General features: G+C 51.3%; 1 long non-coding RNA gene and 1 pseudogene across 1 annotated transcript in view; both read right to left on the bottom strand.

Annotated features, from left to right (window-relative positions):
* LOC137627806 (uncharacterized) overlaps positions 1-21,934 on the bottom strand; it is a 74,022-nt gene that overhangs the window by 26,343 nt on the left and 25,745 nt on the right. The window lies entirely within an intron of this gene.
* LOC137627980 (5S ribosomal RNA) lies at positions 7,354-7,472 on the bottom strand (annotated as a pseudogene).

Here is a 21,934-nt window from a genome sequence, read left to right as displayed (position 1 = left end):
TCTTCACAAAGCTAGCAGAAGTCGCTGTTCAGGAACTCAGGAATCAAGGGATTCAAGTAGTAGCCTATCTGGACGACTGGCTCATTTGGTCAGACACCTCCCAAAATTGCCTAAAAGCCACTCACAAAGTCATCCATTATCTTCAATCTCTAGGCTTCCAGATCAACTTCAAGAAGTCCCGTCTTCTTCCAAAATCGAAGTTCCAATGGCTCGGCCTGCAATGGGATCTTATATCTCATACTCTGTGTCTTCCCAGACCCAAGAGGTTAGAGATTGCAAGGAACACCAAACGCTTTCTCAAAGACAAAGTAAGTTCCAGACGACTCCAAGAGAAGATTCTGGGGTCCCTTCAGTTTGCCTCAGTGACGGATCTTCTTCTGAAGGCAAAATTGAAAGATATCAATCGTGTCTGGCGTTCGAGGGCGAACCGGAAGCTCCGGGACAGGAAAGTCCGCCTTCCTCCCATTCTACGGGAAAGACTTCTTCCTTGGACAAGAGCAAACAGTCTGTCAAAGTCAGTTCCCCTTCGATTTCCGCCTCCGGAATTAATCATTCACACAGACGCATCCTTATCAGGTTGGAGCGGCTATTCTCAGCTCAAGAAAGTTCAAGGTCTTTGGACTCCCTTGTTCCGCCATTGAATGGAGGGAGTCTTGGTTGGACTTCCTCCACCTCTCAGCAGCTAGCTCCACGTCCTTAGGCTCGAACAAACTCTTACCGAGCACGGAAGAGTGTCTGAGCCTGCTAACGTCGGAACTGGGGACTTTCTGGTGAAATCTCTCGGCAACTGCGTCTCAACGTTTCAGGATCGTATTGGCCCACAAGCTCGAAACTTGGTGGGCCAGAAACTCGATGGTCCACGTGCCAGAGAGTAAGAATGTCTCCAGTGCCTTCCTGGTGCTTTCTTTGGACAGGTCCTCAGACCGCACCAGGATGCCCAGAGACCCCCCAGCCAGATGTCAAGCCACGAGGTTGCCTGCATGGCACACTTCGCCACCTTCTCCTGGCTTAGGATCTCAGTAGCAGAATACAAAACCTGCCGGTTGGAGAGTCTCTCTAGAGGGACTCCCCCAGTGAGTTCTTCCACAGAATGGTGAATGGGAAGACTCAAACAAGTCTCCTCTAAGATCTCAAAATACCTCCTCTGGTGGACTCGAGGAGGAGGGAGGAGCTTGTTACCGGTGCTGGATCTGTTGGAGGAGGCAAACTCAGAGAGCTGGCCTTCGACCTTGTCTCTGGCACTCTTCATCCCTTGTGACCAGGGCAAGGCTGCACTGGCCCTAGAGGGCTTCTGGGTGCTGTAGACTCGGTCCAAGACCGTGTCCTTACTCTAACGAGGAGGAATCTCAGGGTCCGGAAACCCGTTGAGATTTCTCATGAGGGTCGGAAACTTGCCAGAACGCATGTTCTGACTCTTGATGCTCTCCTCCCAAAGGGCTAGCAGCAAAGTCTCCCGTCCCCAGTGGCTCTTCCTGGGGGGGGGGGGGGGGACTCGTGGACATTTTCCGAAGGTCTAGCTGGTTCCTGTCTGATCCTTGCAGAAGACTTAGGCAAAGTCTTCGAGTCCTTCGGCTCCCTCCTGGGAGGGATACAGGACTCTAGCAACGATGGATGCAGGCTCTTCTCCAACCCCGTGCGAGGAGACTTCTCAGGGAGAGGCGGAGTTTCCCCCATTGGTGCGATGGGGGAACTGACCGGCTCGTCCGACTCCCCTGAGGATGGGAAATCCTCATCCGCAGGGGAGGGAGAGAAAATCTGGGGGGGAGAGGGAGCCTTGCGCAAGGATTTCCCAGGAGACAGCTTAGCCCTCGGAGAAGTCACCACGGAGGGGACTCCTCTCTTCCTCTTCAGGGGAGACGAGGTAGCCACTGCTTTGTGACCCAGTTCAGAGAACACAGGCTTAAAAGCCTGCATGAGAGCTCTGACTATGGTACCAAACCAGGGCTGTTGGCTGACAGTCGCGCTGTCAGACACTCCCTCTGGAGGGAAGGGGATCGATCGATCCCTAGGAGGAGTCGACAAACGAGGGTTCGCCTGAAATGGAGCTGAAACAGAGTCCTTAGACCTGTCCGGGAACCTCCCTTCCTCTGGCGAGCGTGCTGTTCTGCGCTTGCGAGGGGGGGAACGAGACGATGATCTGTCCGCCTGAAGCCCCATGAAGTCGCGTGCGGGATCGCGGCGCAAATCGCGCTGGATGAGCCCTGCCCTGGATCGCGCGCGGAAGGATCGTGCGACAGGAATTTCGCACGTGCGCGCACTAGGGCGAGGGCGCGCATAGGTGATGGCAAGGGCGTGCGGCTTGCAGGAGCTGGAGCGTGGGGCGGGGTTGAAGGCTGGATGGTAGCTGGAGCATGAGCAAGCTTCTGCTCGCGCGTGCGGGCGCGCAGGAACCTGCTGAAGAGCCTGTGCGGGCGAGGCTGTTGGGCGCGCGTGCGCAGGAGAAATGTTCCTAGCGCAAGGGCGTGGAGCGCGCATGTCAGGAAGCACGGGGCGAGGGCGTGATTGCGCAGCCTCGTGAGAGCGCAAAGGTGAGCTTGCGCGCAGGAGAACGTTGCGCAGGTGGTGCAGGAACTGCCCTCTGAGGAGAACGAGGGCGCGCAGGAGATCGCGGGCAAGCATCAGGATGCGGGCGTACGGGCGTGTGCTGCTGTGATGGGCGCGCAGGGAGCGCAACAGGATTCGGCCGCACTGGTGTGTGCTGCTGCGATGGGAGCACAGGATTCTGACCCGCAGGTGTGCGCTGCTAAGTTGGGCGCGCATAGCGCGCAGCAGGATTCGGGCGCACAGGGGTACCTGTGAGCGCCCATGCGCTAACTTAGGTACCTCCTGTACTGCGCGCTGGAATGTAGGAGAGCGCTGGCGCGCTGGTGAGCGCTTGCGCGCTGGTGAGCGCTTGCGCGCCGTGTCAGGAACTGCAGCTGCGCGCTTAATTCCAGAAGAGCGCTGAGGCGCTGACGAATAGGAGAGCGCTTGAGCGCTGTAGCAGGAACTGCAGGAGGGCGCTGGCGCGCAGGTGAGCGCGTGTGCGCAGGAGAGCGCTGGCATGCTATAACAGGAACTGCAGGAGGGCGCGCAGGAAATCGTGGAAGCGCAGGGGGACCCTGGCGCGTAAGAACAGGAGCAGGAGCGCGCACGTGCGCAAGAGAGTGCAGTGACACTAAGTCAGGAACAGCCGCAAGACGGCGTGCAGGGGGTGCCTGGCGCTTAAGGGACTAAGGCACAGTTTTGCGCTCAAGTCCATTGTGCCCAGAAGAGACCGGTGCCTGTGCAATGACAGGATCAGCAGCCTTAAAGGGTGATGGCAGGACAGCAGGTCTGGAGGGTGACAGGTCAGGGAGTTCCGAAGGACGACCTACCACCGAAGGAGATTGCGAACGATCTTCGGAGAGGTCTAAGGTGGTAGCTGGCAGGATCAGTGAACGATGAGTCTCCTCCACAGAGGACTGCGGGGACGACGAGCCGAAAAGGCGCCTCCTAACTCCCTTGTGAGGAGAAGGAAGTCCTCTACGGCGAAGGGGAGGATGAGCCTTCCGCCTTATACGCCCTCTAGGGGCCGTGGGATCAGCAAGCTGACCTTCATAAGGCCTCTGCAGAGGAGTCTCTGTAAGTGAACTCCCCTGGGGGGGAGAGTCACCAGCAGGAGAGACCATGGGACAAAGTTCCACCCTCGAAAGATGTTCAGAGGGGGAATCAGAGCCTTCAGCTACCTCAACAACAACAGGAGCAGTTTGATCCGACACACCGGAGGCCTCCGTTATAACAACGTCGACGACAGACAGAGGATCTACGTCTGCTATCGCCGGCGATTGTTTAACAGCTGCTCCCAGCTTGATCATATCAAGCAGGGCTTCCTGGGAGGGCAAACCTTGAAGCCCCAAGGAGGACCAAAGCTGTAACAAATCACGATTAGGCACAGTGAAATCAATATCCTCCTCCGAGGGAGGAGGTGCAGCTGCCTCGCTATGGGAGGCAACTACCTCTCCCGCACCCCGGGATCGGTCAACAGAACAACGGTCTACGCTCCCCTTCGACGGCCTCTCGGAAGAGACCGATCGAGTGGGAGCTTCGGAGGAGGTTTGGGCTGCGGAAGAAGAGGCCTTGGGATTTTCTCTCTTCAAAGAAGCCTTTGGAGGAGAAATATCCCTTTTGGACTTCTTCTTCCGGCGCCGGGCAAACCTCTCCCACTGGGAGGTAGACCACTCCCTACTCTCACCGCATACATTACCCTTTTCACACCGTTGGCCCCTACAATGAGGACACAAGGTGTGCGGATCTGTGTCGACCGCCGACATAAAGGTCCCACAAGGGCGGTCAGGTAAACCAGGAAACGTACGCATATTAATAGAGGCCAACTTCACACACTCTGTAGAAAGAAAAAGCAAAACAGATTAATGGCAGTCAAAGCGAGGGTGAGAGCAGACAAGTCTGTTCATCACCCGAGCCAAAAGCAAAGATGACAAATTTGAAGATAATTTGTATTTTTCCTAACCATACAAACCTTAGCTATTTACATTGGGTTTACCTTTTAGCGCAGCTGAAATGGCGAGCCGTTAGAATTTAACGAGGGCGTATTACCCCCCGGTCTAGTTAGCGGGGGGGGGGTAGGGGAGTGGTAGCTAGCTACCCCCCCTCCCCCCTCACACACAGGTGAATGCTCACTTTCACTTAGAGGTAGGACTTGTCTTGGGGGACAGGGCCGGCGGGCAAATATGTGTAAATAGCTAAGGTTTGTATGGTTAGGAAAAATACAAATTATCTTTGAATTTGTAATTTGTTCCGTAACCGAAATACAAACCACGCTATTTACATTGGGTGACTTTCCCCTTAGGTAGGGTGGAAAGTCCCCAGCCATACTGGCTTTGGCTTTACCCGGGGACTCAGAATCCGAGTGAGTCGCACTCGAGAAAAGGAGTCCCTGCACCTCACAAGTTCCTTGCTCTGCAAGGAACCGTGTGGCCTACATAAGCTTGTGTGTGAAGGAAGAAGTGTGACCCGTCCTAGGCAGTTGACCTGGAGTTCCAGAAGGAACTCTGGGTTAGGACGTTCCCAATACCACCTCGTCAGGGTATGGGGGACGCGACAGTATTGACTCAATACTCGGAACACAAGGAAGCATGGTTTACCTGCAGAGGTTCGAGGTCAGCTATGCAGAGACCAGGACGCTGCTTCCCCGTAGAGGGGATGATGAAGAAAGAAGTAAGGGCCAGACATACTTCTTTCGTTCATGCAGACTAAAACCTGATAACAATGCCCTCAACCTTCTGCTACCTGTCCAAAAAGGAGCCTGAGGTTAGACCAGCTGTTGTGTAGCCACCACAGAGCGATAGAAAACGTATCAAAACTCCTGTGGGTCACGCCCTGCAGGAAGCGGGCTGCGAAGGTCATTAGACGCTTCCAGACTCCAGCCTGTAGCACCTGCGTCACAGAGTAGTATTACTCGAAGGCGAGGGACGTTGCAATGTATCCGACATCGTGCTGTAGGGCGACGTGACGGGGGAGGGTCTGGAGACAGGTCGAGATGAATGTCCTTGAGTCCGAGCTGAAGAGGTATACTGGTGACTCTCCCTCGTGTCCTCCTTGTGCTCCCAAATCAGCTGCAACTGAGGACAAACTGCAGCTGTGCCCAAAGCTAGCCCCTCGATTCCTTACTGGCAAGAAGGAGAAGGTTTGGGACATCAGATACAGAATGGAGACTCGAAATCTTGAAGGAATTGGACCGTAGGGCCGGGACCCCAAGATTCTGAGTCTAGCCAACAACTCAGGAGCGAACCTGAATGTTGCCTTCCCCCCTTCCTTAGAAAGGGCGGAGTCGTACGAGACCAAGAAGATTGCTTACACACTGGCCACGGCCAGAGTGAGCAGGAGACCCAAGACGGAATACAATCAGAGGCCTATCGTAAAGGGTCTTGAGAAGATCTCTTAAGGGACTAAAAAGTCCGAGCCATGCTCCAAGTTGGAGGTCTCATTCCGACTAGGGCAGGGACGTTCGTAGCTTCCCATGAGCGAGGAAAGATCCAGCGGGAAGGAAAAAGTTATTCCTTTAAGCCTGAAGGTCTGGGAAAGGCTGAGCGACAGGCTTCATTTCCTTGAGTGGAAAGGAGTTTCCTCCCGCCGAAAGGCAATAAGATCGTTATTGCTGGAGAAGAGGCCTCAAGGGAAGAAGTATATCTCCCACGGCACCAACCACCGAAGACTCTTCACTTCGCCTGGAAGACCCCTGCGGATGACTATCGCAGATGACGCGACCTCCGTCCCGCGACTGTAGCGGGTTGTCTCTTCTTGAGGAGGAGGCGTAGTGTCTCCAGGCATGAAGCCGAAGCGACGCCCCGGCTCGTGAAAGATGTTGCAGTGTGGTTGTTTGAGTAGTCTGTGCCGTGGGAGAAGCTCTCCCGGGAGTTCCGTCAGGGGAAGCAGAGGGTCCAGAAACCGTTCTGCGCATAGTCCCAGTGGAGCTCTCCCATTGAAAGGTTGACAGACAACATGGTCTTGTTGAGACCCATTCTCCACAGACAAAAAGGAGGGAAGACGCAGGCGTCGAAGTTGTCCCACCATCACTGGAATGCATCTTGCCAGAGTCTCGGGGTCTGAGACTGGGGGGAAGAACAGCGGAAGCTTGAGGTTCCAAGCTGTCGCGATCAGGTCCCCCAGACCAGGACTTGCTGGTTACTCAAGGCCAAAGACCCCCAGGTACACTCTCTCTACGAGGCTCTGCTCGGATAGTCGGAGAGAACATTCCTCTGCCTGGAATGAGAGAGCCGATGGTGGTATTGAGAGTATCTCAATCATCTCGGTATCTCTACTGCTAGATGTGAAGGTGTGAAAATGCGTCCCCTGCTGGTTAGAACACGCCAGAACCATGAAGTCGACGCGCACGGAGCGACTCGGCAGGAACTTTAGGATCTGTAGAGGGGCCAGACTACGGCCCCTAAGCTTGCCTGAATGATGGAGAGGTATCCTTCAGGTCCTGAACATAGACCTGGACCGGAACATGCCCCCCCCCCCCCCTTTTCTTTGACGAGTCCGAGAACAGCATCAAGAATGTGGGGAAAGGACGAGAATATCCACTCCCATCAAGAGGTTCCATTGGTCAACACCCATTGCAGGTCTAATAGTTCCGCTGTTCCCATAGGGGCCAGGAAGTCCGGTTAATCGTTGACTGAAACCACCGGAAGTTAGACCGCCCCACATGGAACTTATCCTGAGGCGACCGTTCGGAACTATAGACGGGTCAATGAGGAAAGGAGAACTAGGAAACGTTCCAAGGTAGGGCTGAAAGCTCTGCTTGACTGAGAACAGGTACTGCGACTCTCCTCAGTCTTGCCACAGTCAACTGAAGGGAAGGCTCGGAGGAGGTGGCAACAGAATCTGGCGTTCCCAGGTGGTCACCCATCCAAGTACCGACCAGAACCGACGTTGCTTAACCTCGCTGGACGGACGAGAAGCGGGGTTTCCAACGTGGTAAGGCCGTTAACTCAATATCATGGCCAGATACTCCAGATGTTGAGGCAGAAGAAGAGAAGGCTCCTAGCAAAATACCATGAACCCCCACTCATGGTAAGCATCCGGAAGCTTGTCCCGGCGCTGAAGAAGGTCGAACCCGAGCCTACCGGAGTTGACCAGACCTCCAAAAAGCGAAGGAGGCGGAAGCCTGCACCTGAGCGGCCATGAGGAAAGCAGGGAGAGTTCTCTGGGGAAAAAAACCTGCGATGCCACGGCGGGATCGCCACACTGCATCATAAGCAGGAATACCTGCAGTCTAGGCTGAATTCCACGAGCTTCCTGGAAGATGGATGGAATGGAAACTGAAAGTACCTGTCCTTCTGATACAGGGTTTAAGGAGTCCTGTCGCCTCGTTACCAGTCTGATCGATTCTGCTGTTCCACGCTGGACGAAGTTTGTTCGACAAACTTGATCAGGGCTGAGAGGTCGACTACGGAACTCCCGTCTCAGATACTTCCTTACAAGAAAGGATCGACTGAAGAAGCCGGGGGTGAAGCCGTCGATGATCCTATGGAGGACCTTCTCCTAAGGTATGGATCATTCTGCCCAAACGGGCAAACTCTTGCCGACCCTATGGCATAGAGGTTCAGAGACACTGAATTCGCTGACAGAGACGGCAGGCGCGATATCCTTGGTTGATCACAGAGATCGTGCGGGAATGGGCATCGGGAAGCTGTCATCCGGATGAGTAACCTTAGGCATCCTCCCAGCGTGAAACCTGCAAGGGGGGGGGGGTGCCAATCCTAGAGTTCGTGAACTCTGCCGCTCCCTCTAGGACTATGCCCCCCCCGGGGGAGCCTCCCGTGCCATCTGTTCCTGACAGGAGGAAAATGCAATTGGATACCTTGTCTCAGTTGTCGTAGCCGATAACTTAGGCCGACGTGGTTGAAAGAAAAAGGCGCTGGAGCCCTGCAGAGTCTGGAAGAAAGCGCCTTGGAGGAGTGAAAACGGAAGTCAACTTCCTCTGCACAGCCGCTGTCTATGTCTCTGTCCTTGGGCACAAACAAACTTTTCTCAAGGATGGAAGGGTGTCTGAGGTGGTCGACATCCACGGATGAGACACCCGAAAGGAAGCCCTCGGTCAGCACGTCCAGATGGTCCAACATCGAGCTTGCCCGCAAGTTAGATACTTAACGACGAAACGCCAAGGTGCCTGAGCCCGAGAGGAGGAAAGTACCCATGACCTTCCTGTAGCTTCGTTGAACCAAACCTCGGGCCGTAACCGAGGAGGGAAAGGACCTGGTAAGCCCCTTACACGAGATGGAGAAGAGGAAGGGGTAAGCAGTCACCCCTTGGCCGATGGAGAAATCTCGAACGGAAAGCCCCGAACGGAAAGCCCCCCGCCAAAAATCCTTCCAGGGAATGACGGGGAAGGCCTAACCCAGGTTCTGGAAAGAGGAGTGTTGCTCAGACCTCCCTGAAGATTCTTCTTATTCTTGCATGTGCCATGCTCTGCGTTTACGGGGTGAGGCCGTGTTCTGGAAATACACTCCAGAAGAAATCGCCAGGCTGGCCATGCTGCGAAAACCCCAATGGGAATCGTGGTCGCAATCGCCCTGGTGCTCGCGCGATGGTAAATCAATGATTTGCGCGTGGGCGAACGTGGAAGCGCCCATGCGCGGTCACGCAGGAACGCAAACGAAGGTGAGCGAAGGAGGGCGAGCGTGGTAGGAAAGGCGAGAGCTGGTGGTCGGCGAGCAATAACCCATAGGCAAGCAATGGATACTGCAAGAATTAAGCCGACGTTCGCACGACGGACCCCCGTCGGTCTGCGCGACGGACCCCCCGTCGGTCCGCGCGACGGACCCCCCGTCGGTCCGCGCGACGGACCCCCCGTCGGTCCGCGCGACGGACCCCCCGTCGGTCCGCGCGACGGACCCCCCGTCGGTCCGCACGACGGACCCCCTGTCGGTCCGCGCGACGGACCCCCCGTCGGTCCGCGCGACGGACCCCCCGTCGGTCCGCAAGGATACTGCAAGAATTAAGCCGACGTTCGCACGACGGACCCCCGTCGATCCGCGCGACGGACCCCCCGTCGGTCCGCGCGACGGAACCCCCGTCGGTCCGCGCGACGGAACCCCCGTCGGTCCGCGCGACGGAACCCCCGTCGGTCCGCGCGACGGACCCCCCGTCGGTCCGCGCGACGGAACCCCCGTCGGTCCGCGCGACGGAACCCCCGTCGGTCCGCGCGACGGACCCCCCGTCGGTCCGCGCGACGGACCCCCCGTCGGTCCGCGCGACGGACCCCCCGTCGGTCCGCGCGACGGACCCCCCGTCGGTCCGCGCGACGGACCCCCCGTCGGTCCGCGCGACGGACCCCCCGTCGGTCCGCGCGACGGACCCCCCGTCGGTCCGCGCGACGGACCCCCCGTCGGTCCGCGCGACGGACCCCCCGTCGGTCCGCGCGACGGACCCCCCGTCGGTCCGCGCGACGGACCCCCCGTCGGTCCGCGCGACGGACCCCCCGTCGGTCCGCGCGACGGACCCCCCGTCGGTCCGCGCGACGGACCCCCCGTCGGTCCGCGCGACGGACCCCCCGTCGGTCCGCGCGACGGACCCCCCGTCGGTCCGCGCGACGGACCCCCCGTCGGTCCGCGCGACGGACCCCCCGTCGGTCCGCGCGACGGACCCCCCGTCGGTCCGCGCGACGGACCCCCCGTCGGTCCGCGCGACGGACCCCCCGTCGGTCCGCGCGACGGCCCCCCCCGTCGGTCCCCGCGACGGACCCCCCGTCGGTCCGCGCGACGGACCCCCCCGTCGGTCCGCGCGACGGACCCCCCGTCGGTCCGCGCGACGGACCCCCCGTCGGTCCGCGCGACGGACCCCCCGTCGGTCCGCGCGACGGACCCCCCGTCGGTCCGCGCGACGGACCCCCCGTCGGTCCGCGCGACGGCACATTGGCGAGCGGTAGTGCGTTAACAAAACGCTAGCGAGCAGATGAAGAATCGCGCGGGTGCATAGGCGATTGCCAACGCGAGAGAGACTAGTGATTGTTAGCGCGCATCGCGCTAACAGAAGGCGCGCAGGTGCATCAGGAAGGTGAGAGCTGAAGCCAGCTGTTAATCAGGCGATCCTAGACGGTCAGAAAACCGTTGGCGCCCATTGGTGCGTGGCAAAGAAGGGCGCGCAGATGTGCGCTGGCAAATGAAGAAAGCTGGCGCACAGAAGGACAGAAGAAAAGGTGAGCGCTGGCGAGCAGGAGGAAGATCTACGGCAAGACTCAGCTACCGGAGATCGTGGTCCACAGCAGGCGAGCGCTAGATCGCTACTGATGGTGGTCAGGGGAACTGACACGCGTGGCAGATCGATGGCGATCATCGATGCGTAGGAGATCGCTGGCGAGCAGGTGAACGTTGACGCGTCTAAGGTCGCTGGCGAGCTGATGATCGCTGACGAGCAGAAGGCAACGCGTGGAAGCCTGCGCATAGAAGAAGAGTCCTTGACCCAGACCTGAACCGAAGTTCTAGATCGCGAGGGCGAACGTGGGCGCACAGGGCGCGTAACAGGAACCAACAGGAACAGCAGAGATGATCATCATGAGAGCGCTGACGAACAGGAGAGCGCTGGCGAACAGGAGAGCGCTGGCGATCAGGAAGCGCTGATGAGCAGGAGAGCGCCTGTGCGCTAACACTGAGCAGGAGCAGGAGAGAACACAGAAGAAGGGAGCGCAGGGGAACCCTGACACGCAAGGGAATAATCCCCGTAGGAGGCCACCCTTTGCCCCGAAGGGATCGTTGTCCGTCGGGAGACAGATGTCCGTCGGAAGACCGTTGCCTGTCCGCCGGGAGACTGATGTCCGTCGGAAAACCGTTGTCCGTCGGGAAGACCGTTGTCCGTCGGGAAGACCGTTGCCCGTCGAGAAGACCGTTGCCCGTCGGGAAGACTGTTGTCCGTCGGGAAGACCGTTGTCCGTCGGGAAGACCGTTGCCCGTTGGAAGACGAGGTCAGACTGCTGTCCATCTGCACCAGGGCGGAAGATCAAGAAGAAGGAGTTGTAGGCTGCAAACGGAGATTCAAAAAGGCGCCTCTTAGCACCCTTATAGGGAGATGAGAGGCCCTTACGATGAGGCGGACGGTGAGCCTTACGGCGAAGGAGGCCAACAGCAACAGCAGCAGAAGAATCCTCCGAAGAGGAGTCTCTATGAGTGTACTCTCTCGCGAACGAAAGAGAAACACTTCGTAGAAGAGACTGGTCAGCCAGTGACCTAAAAGGAGCAATCCTCCGAAGCGGGGCTCCTGCAGTTGCCCAGCCCCTTAAGCGAAACTGCCGGTGTGACCGCTCAGCACCAAGAGCATAGTCGCACGAAAAAAAGGCAAGAGAAGAACCCCCAAAAGGGAAAAAACTCAAGCCTGGACAGGAAAAACTTCTCCCGGAAGGAAAGTTACCCACCCAAGGAGGCAAGCCTCCTGAGAGTTCTAAAATGAACTGGAGAGCTGTCAATCGTCACGGGAGTACTTCCAGTAGAAGGAGACACGCCCCTGACGAAAATCCAAAGGGGAGGCAGCAACAGCCGAATCCCCAGGCCTCAACAAGACCGCTCACACCGTTGCCATATTACAGAAACGAACTAGATCGGTAACTGTAAAAAAATAAAACAAAAATCATTAGTACACATTCATTCCCCCGGGAAGGCTCCGAAGAGGAATCCCGAGGGAAAGGAAACAAGAATTACACAACAGGCACGTGCCCTCACAACCACTTACACTCACGGAAGGAGAGCTGTAACCAAAACAGAATTATAACAATTATAATTATGAAACTATGTAATTATGTAATTTAAAAATGAATGAACACTAAAGAAAGAACGAAAACCCCGAAAGGAATCGTTCTACAAGCTGAAAAATTAACAACTACAATTAGATCCATAAACTAATTGGGACAAAACGTACGGGGTAGCAACCCCCCCACACGGGAAGGAAGCTACAAGAGGCGTAGTAAAACGTAGTAAAAAGGTGAACGACCTCAAGAGAGAGAGAGAAAGACCGAAGTCAAACTCGATCGCAACCCAAAAAATTACGCCGTGGTGGCCTAACTGACGAGGACTCCACGGAGATATCGTACACTACACACACAACTCTGAAAAGGAAACTTACTGATTTCTATACTCAAATATATGTATACAAACATGAAAACATGTTTACATATATATTGAGTAAAAGAAAAGTAAGTGATTAAGTAAAGACAAAACAAACAATGGCTGCCAAGCGAGGACCAAGACAGAGACGTCTGTCCCAGTCCGAGCCAAAAGTGAAAGTGAGCATTCACCTGTGTGTGAGGGGGGGGAGGGGTAGCTAGCTACCACTCCCCTACCCCCCCCCCCCGCTAACTAGCGCGGGGATAATACACCCTCGTTAAATTCTAATGGCTCGCCATTTCAGCTGCGCTAAAAGGTAAACCCAATGTAAATAGCGTGGTTTGTATTTCGGTTACGGAACAATGAAGTATTCACCGGTGTGTGTGAGGGGGAGGGGTAGCAAGCTACCCCTCCCTACCCCCCGCTAACTAGCGGTGGGGTAGTAAACCCTCGTTAAAACTCTAATGGTTTGTCATTTCAGCTACGCCAAAGTAATAACCCATATTAAATAGCGTGGTTTGTATTTCAGTTACGGAACAAATAAATTTTTGAACTTACTTACCCGGTAGTTATATATATATATATACCTTACGTCCCTGACGTCACGGCAGAAAATTCATAACTCGCGCCAATCGCCAATTGGATAGCCAGGTGTACCATCCCTGCGCCCTAGCGAGGTACCTGGGAACCATTCCAGGAACCCTCATATATTCCATGCCTCTAGTCTCTTAGAGGGGAGGAGGGTGGGAATTTAATTATATATAACTACTGGTTAAGTATGTTCAAAAATTTATTCTATAATGAAAATACCATTTTTAAACATAAGACTTACCCGGTAGTTATATATATATAGCTGATTAACACCTTTGGTGGAGGGTTAGAGACAGCCAATATAGTTGGAATTCTGCTTAAGAGTTAATCAAAACAAGCTTAAGGGTTCGTACCTGATAAGGAAGCTGACTTCAATGATTGTCTGCCTCATTATGTCTGCTATCCTTATGAGATCCAGCGATCCTCCCAGGGGGCTGAAGATCTCTTAGGGACTGTCAAACAGGTGTATATACCTCATTGTGACAGAACCTCCTCCAATACTCAGTTCCGGGCACTCTCAAGGAACAAAATTGACCACCTGACTAAAATCAATGATTGTGGAAGACTGTCACAATCTCCACAAACAACCATAAAAAACAAATAAAAGTTCCAAGAGAAGAAACAGGTATTAGGATTATGGGAACATAGTGGTGGATCCTTCACCCACTACTGCACTCGCTGCTACAAATGGACCCAGAGTGTAACAGTCCTCGTAACGAGTCTGAACACCTTTCAAATAATATGATGCGAACACAGATTTTCTCCTCCAGAAGGTTGTGTCCATTATGCTTTGTAGTGATCTGTTCTGTCTGAATGCTGCCGACGTTGCTACTGCTCTGACTTCATGAGTCTTGACCTTTAAAAGACCAAGGTCTGATTCATTATAACAAATATGTGCTTCCTTAATCAAAAGCCTAATAAAAAATGACAAGACATTTTTAGACATCTGTAATGAGGGCTTTTTGACCAAACACCATAAAGCTTCAGAATTGCCTTGTATATCTTTCGTTCTATCCAAGTAGCAACTCAGAGCTCTTACTGGGCATAAGACTCTTTCCAACTCTTCTCCAACCAAATCCGTAAGATTTGGAATCTCGAACGCTTTGGGCCAAGGTTGAGAAGGGCGTTTGTTTTTGGCAAGAAAGCCTAATTGTAAGGCACAGACAGCTTTACCATCACGAAATCCAACGTTTTTGCTAAACGCATGTATTTCACTCACTCTTTTGGCTGTTGCAAAACTAACCAAAAATAAAGTCTTCATAGTAAGGTTTTTCATAGAAGTTGAACCCAGTGGCTCAAACCTGTCGCTCATGAGATACTTCAAAACAATATCCAGATTCCAGGCTGGAGAATCTTGGTTTCGTTGTTTTGTAGTCTCGAAAGAATTAGGAAGTTCTTGCAGATCCTTATTGTTAAAAAGGTCAAGGTTTCTATGTCTGAACACAGTTGCTAACATGCTCCTATAACCTTTAATAGTAGAGGAGGAGAAATTGCACTTCCTTTGAAGGTGGAGCAGGAAGTCCGCAATTTGAGCTACAGAGGTACTGGATGAGGAAAGAGAGTTGACTCTACACCACTCTCTAAAAACCTCCCACTTGGACTGATAGACTTTGATAGTCGAAGTCCTTCTTGCTCTTGCAATGGCCTGAGCAGCCTCCTTCGAAAAGCCTCTAGATCTAGTGAGTCTTTCAATAGTCTGAAGGCAGTCAGCTGAAGAGCGTGGAGATTTTGATGGAATCTTTCCAAGTGGGGTTGTCTGAGTAGATCTACTCTTAATGGAAGTATTCTTGGAGTGTCTACCGCCCATTCCAGTACCTCTGTGAACCATTCTCTTGATGGCCAATAGGGAGCCACTAGGGTCATCCTGGTCCCTTTGGATGTTACAAATTTCTGTACTACTTTGTACAGGATCTTGTATGGTGGGAAGGCGTACAGATCTAGGTTGGACCAATCCATAAGAAACGAGTCTATATGGACTGCTTCTGGATCCGGCACCAGGGAGCAATACACCTCTAACCTCTTTGTCTTTGATGTTGCAAAGAGATCTATGCATGGACGACCCCAAAGACGCCATAGGCTCTTGCAAACTTGAAGGTTGAGTGTCCACTCTGTCGGTAGGATCTGACCTCTTCTGCTGAGGCAGTCTGCCATTACGTTTTTCTCCCCTTGGATAAACCTTGTTAGAAGGATAACGTTCCTCTCTCTTGCCCACTTTGTTGGTGACCGATTCCTTGAAACTTTTGAGGGCTAATAGAACTGCCAACAATTCCTTGTGGTTTATATGTAAAGACTTTTGGTTCTCTGACCAGTCCCGAAGCTTCCGACTTGATTAGGGTTATTCCCCATCCTGCGTCCGAGGCGTCGGAGCATAACACAAGGTCTGGGCTCTTTTGTGATAGGTCGAGACCTTACTGGAACTTGTTCGGTTCTTCCCACCACCGAAGGCAGTCTTTGATGGCGTTCGTAATCGGAATGAACATCGCTTCTAGGTCTTTCTCCTTGTTCCAATGGCTGTCGAGATGGAACTGGAAAGGACGAATGTTCAGTCTTCCTAGGGGAACAAATTGTTCCAAGGAGGAGAGGGTTCCTACTAGGCTCATCCACTTCCTTGTTGAACACATATTCTTGCTTAGAAATGATTGGAGTTTCAATCTGGCTTGTTCCATCCTTAAAGGAGACGGAAAAGCCCGAAAAGTCTGACTCCGAATCGTCATTCCCAAATAGAGAATCTCTTCAGATGGAACCAAGAGAGACTTTTCCTTGTTTACAAGGAGACCTAGCTCTTTTGGAAGGTTCAATATTGTCTGAAGATCCTTCAGGCAGTGATCGTATGAGTGCGCTCTGAGAAGCCAGTCGTCGAGATACAGGGAGGCTCTTATGCCCCTTGAATGGAGTATCTTTGCTACAATTAGCATGAGCTTCGTAAAGACCTGGGGTGCTGTGCAAAGGACGAAGCATAGGGCTCTGAATTGGAAGACATCTCCCTTGAAGACGAACCTTAGGTAAGGTCTGAAGTTCGGACGGATAGGGATGTGGAAGTACGCATCCTGGAGGTCTAAAGAGACCATCCAGTCGCCCTTCCTTACTGCGGCTAGCACCGATTTCGAAGTCTCCATAGAGAACTTCGTCTTCAGGATGAACTTGTTCAGCGCACTCACGTCCAGGACTGGACGCCATCCCCCCGAGTTCTTGGGTACCAGGAACAGTCTGTTGTAAAAACCCGGTGAACAAATATCCTGTACCTTCTCTATGGCCCCCTTTTTCAACATAAGAGACACTTGGGTCGATAGAGCTTGTCTCTTTTCCTCCTCTCTGTATTTGGGAGAGAGATCCACACGAACTAAGACCAAAGGAGGACTCCCTTGAAAGGGGATCTTGTAACCCTCCTTCAAGATGTGTATAGACCACTGATCTGCTCCTCTCTTCTCCAACGCTTGCCAGAAGTTGAGTAGTCTGGCCCCTACTGCCTGAAGGTGAAAGCAGTCAGACCCTGCTTCGCCCTGCTCTAAAGCCTCTTCTCTTATTCCTTCTAGCGTCAGGTCTGGAGCTACCCCTGCTGGAAGATCTCCCTCGAAAGGGCTGAGAAAACTTGGGAAAAGTTTCTTCCTTAGGCTTGCAACTGGTAAATGAGGGTGGAAGAGCTTTTCTGGCTGTCTTAGAGACAAGATCCTGAGTAGCTTTTTGAGCCAAGGCTGCCGATATCTCCTTGATTAGTTCTTGTGGGAACAACAATGGAGAAAGAGGCGCATACAACAGCTCAAACTTCTGGAAGGGAGTAACCCCCAGCGAAAGAAACGAGCATAATTGATCCCTTTTCTTAAGGATGCCAGCAGAAAAGAGTGCTGCTAGTTTGTTGGATCCATCCCTCAAAGCCTTGTCCATACAAGATATCAAATGGACTAGGCAGAGGTATCCTCCTCTTTAAAAGTAGCGAATATTTTTATCCAGAGCTCCAAGAGTCCAGTCTAAGAAGTTAAAAACTTCGAAGGCTCTAAATATGCCCTTGAGCAGGTGGTCCATCTCCGAAGTAGACCAGAAGATCTTGGTCTTCCTCATGGCCGACCGACGAGGAGCGTCTACGAGGCTTGAGAAATCTCCCTGGGCAGAGACAGGTATCCCCAAGCCGAGAACTTCTCCTGTCTCGTACCATATACTAGACCTGGAGGCCAGTCTAGCCGGAGGAAAGGAGAAAGCTGCTTTTCCTAAGGCTTCCTTAGACTGTAACCAGTCACCCATCAATTTAAGAGCTCTCTTAGATGAGAGCGATAACACCATCTTGGTAAAGCGAGCTTTCTTAGAGGCCTTCCCAAGAGTAAACTCAGACGGTGGCGAACGGGGAGCCACTGGCACAAAAAAGTCTGAGAACTCCTCCATAAAACTTTCATCAGTTTTTTCAAGTCGGCAGAATGACGAAAAGAAACAGAGTCCTCGTCATCCGACACTTCATCAAACTCCATAGGAGAAAGCTGGCCTTCTATATCCTTCTCTGGCAACGTTCCTTCGGAAGCAGCAGTGTTGAGAGCAGTTTCCTTCTCAAAAATATCCTGAGTACCAACAGCAATAGAAACAGGATCATTACGACTACGAGATATATCAAGCGGGCGTGACGCTTGCGGTTCAGCCGAACGCTCGCGATCAACTTGATCGGAGTCAAAGAGTTCCTGAACTTGAACTGCATCAATGTCTTCTTGGAAAGAGTGAGCCTCATTATCATAATCCAGACTAATGTCCGAAATATGGTAAGGGATAGGGCGTTCAGAATCGTATCCTGAAACGCGCTTGCCGTCAATTCCTGACAAGCGTTCGACGCTGCAAACCGCTTGCTGTTCAGCGACTTGTTCGTCTGTTTTCCGTTCGGAATCACGACATGGAGGATGTTCACTACAATAATTTGAGGAGTGAAGAGCGTCCTGAAAAGTAGGATGTTCGACAGCCTGTTTCGCAGGACGTTCGGCAGCCTGTTCCAAAGGACGCTCGGCAACCTGTTTCGTAGGATGTTCGGGAGCCTGTTTCGAAGGACGAACGGCAGCCTGTTTCTCAGGACGTTCGGCAGCACGTTTGGAAGGACGTTCGGTAACCTGTTTAACAGGACGTCCAACGTCTTTCTTTGAAGGACGTTCGAGCACACGATCTGACGGAAGGATCTCCTTGCGCTTGTAAGGGCGTTCGTGTTCTATATAGGGGCTGTCAACTACGACTTAGGTGAACGTTCACGATCACTTCCTAAAGGACGTTCATAAAGGCTAGCAGGAAGCTTAGATCTTCGACTATGAGGGCGTTCAAGCACACATCTTACAGGACATTTCGAAACTTGTAGAACAGCCTGCTCGCTGTCTCGATCCCGACCAAAACTGTCACGTGTGCTGGTTTGAGGTTTGTCGCTACGCTGGTAGTTCTGCATGAACGACGAGAGCCTGTTTAGCATGTCTTGCAGCATAACAAAATTATGATCTGAAGGTTGTGAAATCGGTGATGAAACCACAACGTTCTCCTCATCACTCAGAGGAACGGAGCGCCTGGAAGGTGAAAACCAGTCTGAAGGCTGCGCTGATGCCTGGAATGAGGTTAAGCCTGGTCCTGACTGCATAGGAGGATCCTTTGAAGCGTCCAACGTCCTATAAGGACGTTTTATTGGAGGACTTTCAAACGTCTCTGGTGTATCCCAGTGACTACATCCAGGACGTGAATTAACAGGACGTCGGTAGGCCTTATCATGGGTCCTCTTAAAGGTCTGGAAGCAAGCTTCCAGCCTCTTTTAGGCAAGGGGTCATCCGAAGACGACGAGAAACACTTAACCTAACCTTTCCATTGGTGAGGGTGAACATCCTGGGAAGCGCCCACAGGTACGTTCGAGGGGACGTCTGCTCGTGTATTAAAGCCTCTCGTCTCCTTTCGCCTTTCGACATTCCTTCTCCCAGGGGTTGGGGAGCTTGGAAGAGGTCTAGGACTAGGAGGACGACAGATGCGACCAGGCGCACCCTCCACTGCACTTAACTTCACTGCACTTTTTGCACTTTCACCTTTCAACTGCCTTACATCGGACATCAGCTGTGTTCTGTCCGCAGCAAGCGATTCCACTTCAGCGCCCAGCGCTTGAATCGCCACTAACATATCTTTGAGTGACGGCTCATTAGCAGTTGCAATAGTGGGATCAGGATCTACCACTACAGGGGAAGGAACAGGATTAATGACATGGGAAGATGAAAAGTCTTTAAAAGACAGAGAAGAACTTCGCCTCAATCTATCCCTTTTGAGTTTACGACTATACCTATCAAACTCAATCCATTCACGCTCTGATAGTAGTACACACTCATTACAGCAATCTCCCAAATCACACTCTTAACCTCTGCAAGCAACACAGAGAGAATGGGGATCAAGTGAAGCTTTTGCCATTCGTGTCTTACACCCACTACTCACACATAACCTAAAAGTTATAGGGGGGGTGGCCATTTCGAAAATCTAAAGAGAAATCAGACAAGCAAAGGTCAAAAATTTTCAAAATCTAAATCAAATTAAGTTATATCCAAAGCGAGATCAAAAACAAGCGGGAGTCAACAACCAAAGTTTTGTACTTCACCAAAATAAGACCAATATTGACGAGAGCAGAATACACGTGTCGCCACTAGCGACGGCAGAGAATATATGAGGGTTCCTGGAATGGTTCCCAGGTACCTCGCTGGGGCGCAGAGGTGGTTTACCTGGCTATCCAATTGGCGATTGGCGCGAGTTTTGAATTTTCTGCCGTGACGTCAGCTATATATATAACTACCGGGTAAGTCTTATGTTCAAAAATCACATATTTACTAAACTATACACCAATATCAGTCACTCTCTAATTCTTAACCTAACCTAGAAGGTGAAAACAACTTTATCAAAGACATTCTAATAAGGCTTTGTTTATTGCATCTTTACCACCGCCAAGGAGGTAATATCTTTGAGTCGCTTTATTTATCTATTTATTTGTCTGTGTATCTGTGGACAGGATTACATCAAAACTGTTCGAAGGATTTTAACGAAATTCTAACCAGATAGACCTTGGGTGATCCCCATTGAATTTTGGAGATGATTTAGATCCGGATACAGAATCTAGATACAGATTTCCATTTCCGCCATTTTAAAGATAATGTTAAAACACACTGACGGATTATTAAAAAATTTTCACCACAGATAGATATCAGGCCACGGATGACTCAATCATCTTTAAGAAATGATCCGGTACTGGATCCGGATTTGCATTTTTCACAATTTTAAAGCTTACGTCAAAACAAATCAACACATTGGATTTTCACCAAATCTTGACAATGGATAGATATTATGCATCAGAAGAAACCATGAAATTTTGGAGGCGATATGGATCACGATTACGATTCTGAATCAATATTGCACTTTTCACCATTTACTGTACACCCAACGTATGAAAAGTGGGAGGCGATGTCCATAGACTTTAGTTAAAAGTTGGCAATACTCATTGGCGGAGGTCTGAAATCTCCGATTGCTCTAGTTATTTGTGACATCTGCAGAAATCCCATAACTCTAAAACAATGCATAGCTAACCAAGTGTAGCCCATCAAAGATGTTAAAATACTCTATAGGTAAAAACAGGTGTGCTACTTCAAATGGCTTAGGAGGGTGAGCAAGATGTAATTTATGCCCACCCACAAATGAATAAGGGTAGGTTAGATTAGTGGGTAATATAAGGTTCCAGTTTTTATTAGTGATAATACACGAGTAAAGATTTGCTGATAGTAATACAAATTAACACAGGTATAGTAACTACATAACCCTTCAAAACCCATACCCCTTGGTACAGTTCAGGGATACTTTGAAGTTCCATGTAAAGGCAAGTGTTACCAGTCAATTGGTAAAATTGCTTAAGGTAGTACCAATAATCTTTACAAATTTACCTAATCTTTTCCCAAGAGGTGTTCCTGTTGTATCCTTTAGGTATTGCGAATTATAACTCTGAAATTAGTATATAATAAGGTAAAAACACATCTATGAACCAATACTGGTAAGGCAAGGAACCTAACTGATGGGCCTTTATTTTGGGTAACGTGATGCTTACACTCGACTTTAGTCAGTAAAATTGTAAATATTTACCCATTTTTTAAGCTCAGGGATGAGATAGAGTCAAATGATGAGTAACGAAGTTATCGTTAATGTCTTACCTTTGGAGTTTGGAAATCGCAATAAAACGTTCCACATGTTAATTCCTAAAAAAAGAAGGCAATTGAGTTTCAGAAGCACCAATTTCAACTACGATTACCGCACAGAAATGCCAACCGAATTTTCAATTCTTCAAAGGAAAATGTCATTCGAATTTCTTTAATACATTTTGCTAAAATCTAGTTTAATCAAACCATTCATAAGTTACAACCAAAACATTCCATTAATTTTGAAGATTCTTTGTGCCCTTTCTTTACTGTGTATGGAATAGAGTTGGATCCAATTCAAGGGTGATGTGTCATGCCCCATTCTCCATCATACATTATAAGCGGCCATGTTGCTGCTCTCAGAAAAGACGTTAATGTGGATATATCGGAGGGTCACTTTATCTGTTCGCTTTCATGACCTCAGTATGGTGGACTGTGATATGCACTAGAATTTCAAGGCCTGTTACAAGTTTCTCATTAATCATTAAATCATCAATCAAAAATCCATACACATCACCCCGCTGTGATAGTCCAGGGAATTTCCATGCTTAGCCTACCATCAGACCACAGATTTTCACACATCTACGCACTGAGCAGACTCAGTCCATATTGTGT

This window comes from Palaemon carinicauda, chromosome 35 (assembly GCF_036898095.1).
Source record: "Palaemon carinicauda isolate YSFRI2023 chromosome 35, ASM3689809v2, whole genome shotgun sequence".
Classification (NCBI taxonomy): domain Eukaryota; kingdom Metazoa; phylum Arthropoda; class Malacostraca; order Decapoda; family Palaemonidae; genus Palaemon; species Palaemon carinicauda.
Note: the sequence above shows the minus strand (reverse complement) of the source record. Positions and strands in the feature narration are given on the sequence as shown.